The sequence below is a fragment of the Octodon degus genome, unplaced genomic scaffold (assembly GCF_000260255.1).
Source record: "Octodon degus isolate 3935 unplaced genomic scaffold, OctDeg1.0 scaffold00238, whole genome shotgun sequence".
Lineage (NCBI taxonomy): Eukaryota > Metazoa > Chordata > Mammalia > Rodentia > Octodontidae > Octodon > Octodon degus.
In genome coordinates, this window is record NW_004524814.1 from 183333 (window position 1) to 185506 (window position 2174).

A 2174-nucleotide genomic window follows, 5' to 3' on the forward strand; every position below is an offset into this window, starting at 1 on the left:
TATATAGTTACATTCTCTTAATGAATAGAGGGATTTGTTCTAATGGTGTTTGTAAATAGGATATCATGTCCGCACCTTGTACAGCAATTAACCACTAGGAAGAATGTATGCAATGTGTTAATTATTGAAACTGTCCTACCAATTTGATTTGGAAAAAAAAAGAAAAAGAAAAATATTCTGCCAGAACCAGAAAATTTTTGGTGAAAAATAATGTGAATTACATTTAAAAGTAAACATTACAAAAATAAACCATGGAATGCAGAAGAAAATGTAATTAATCATAATGGAGTAAACAAGAAAAATCACATAATCACAACAAAATACATAAAAACATTTTATAATATCCAATAGTCATTCATGGTAAAAATTCTCAATAAACTAAAACCAGTTACACAAGGAATAGTTTACTGTAAATAATCTACCTTAATTTGGTAGTTTTGAGGGGCCGGTCAAATAACTGAGCAGATTAAAGCATCTGCAAGCACGTGTAGGGGATTCGATCCCGGGGCCTGCTGTGCCAGCCCCGTCCCCTAGGCATGGTAATATGACGATTGAGACTGGGCATGGTGGCACGTGCCAGTAATCCCAGTTCTTGGGAGGCTGTAGACAGGCGGATCACTATGAGTCTGATCTAGTAGTGAGACCCTGAACACCCTGTAGAATCTTCCCTAAAAAAATATAAATAAATAAAAAGTTTTGGGGCTGGGGAGGTAACTCGGCAGTCTAAGCACCTGCCTGGCAAGTGCAAGGTCCCCAGATCAATTCTGGAATCCTGGTACTGCACCTCATGTTGGCCCCAGAACTCAGAATATGCTGAGCCAGCCCCCAAACCTGGCCGGGTGGTGCACACCTGTAATTCCAGAGCTGGGGAGGCTGAGACAGGAGGATCACTGCGAGTCTGAACTGCATAGCGAGACCCTGTATTGACAGAACAAAGGAAAAAAAAAATCCACATGTTCAATAACTGTTCAGACTCAAAATTCACTGCTTGGATTTATGACCTGTCTTTGTCTCCACTTCTGTACCCTTTTGTGCATCTTGTTTATAGACATCAGTCTTTTCTGGTGTAGTTCATCTTGTTCATACAGTGCTGTAATTTTTGCCGATCATATTATACAGTACTATATTTTTATGTTGTTATACATTACAGTACATGTAACTGTTATGTAAATAAAAACAAACTCATCAAGTTGGACTTTACTTTGACCATATCTTTGTTCTGAATATTGTAATATATATACTGTATATAATTCTTTATTTAGTGATCAATTCAATTAATGACTTAGTAGCAGGAATGGAACATGATTGTTAAACAAGGAATGTCTACATACAAAACTCAATTGCTTTCCCATATGCCAGCAATGAACAAATAGTTTAAAAGTAAATATAATATCCTTTATGTCATCATTCTACACAACCAAAGTACTCAGGTATAGTTCCAACAAAATATGTGCAAAATCTACTGAACTTTGGTGAACAAAATTGAAGAACAAATAATTGAAGATATTCCATGTTCATAGATAAGAATATTCAATATTGATGTCAGCATTTCCCACTTTTATATACAGACTCAATGTAGTAACATCAAATTTTCATTCATTTATTTTGTTAGTATGGATAGATTGATTCTGAAGTTTATTTTGAGAGACAAAGGACTCTAAACAATCAGAAATAGACCTACATGAATTTGGTCAACTAATCTTTGACAATAAAGCAAAGGTAGTCTGCTCAATAAATTTTGCTGCAACAACCAGACATCCTCATGCGGAGGGCTATGACATATTTGCAAAAGACAAATCTTATTAAGGACTGTTATCTAAAATACATGAAGAATTCTTAAATCTCAAAAATAAACAAAACCCCAGTTAAAAATGGGCAACTTTGTTTCATCTGACTGTCCTATTGATGGGTTAAAGAAAAGCTCAGCCATTTGATACTTTAGTTCATGAATATTTCAAATCTTTAAAGAATATGAGTCACATGGAGAGAAAACATTCTCTCAGGCTTTCACAGAGAGCAAATTGGTCAAGCAATGGCCGTGACTCATCCTTATGGCTGACATTGACAAAGGATCTACAAAGTGCGGTACAGGGGTCGGGGAGATGGCTCAGTAGAATAAGCGCTTGCCTGTCAAGCACAAGGGCCTGAGTTCAATCCTTGGTTCTGTAAAAAAA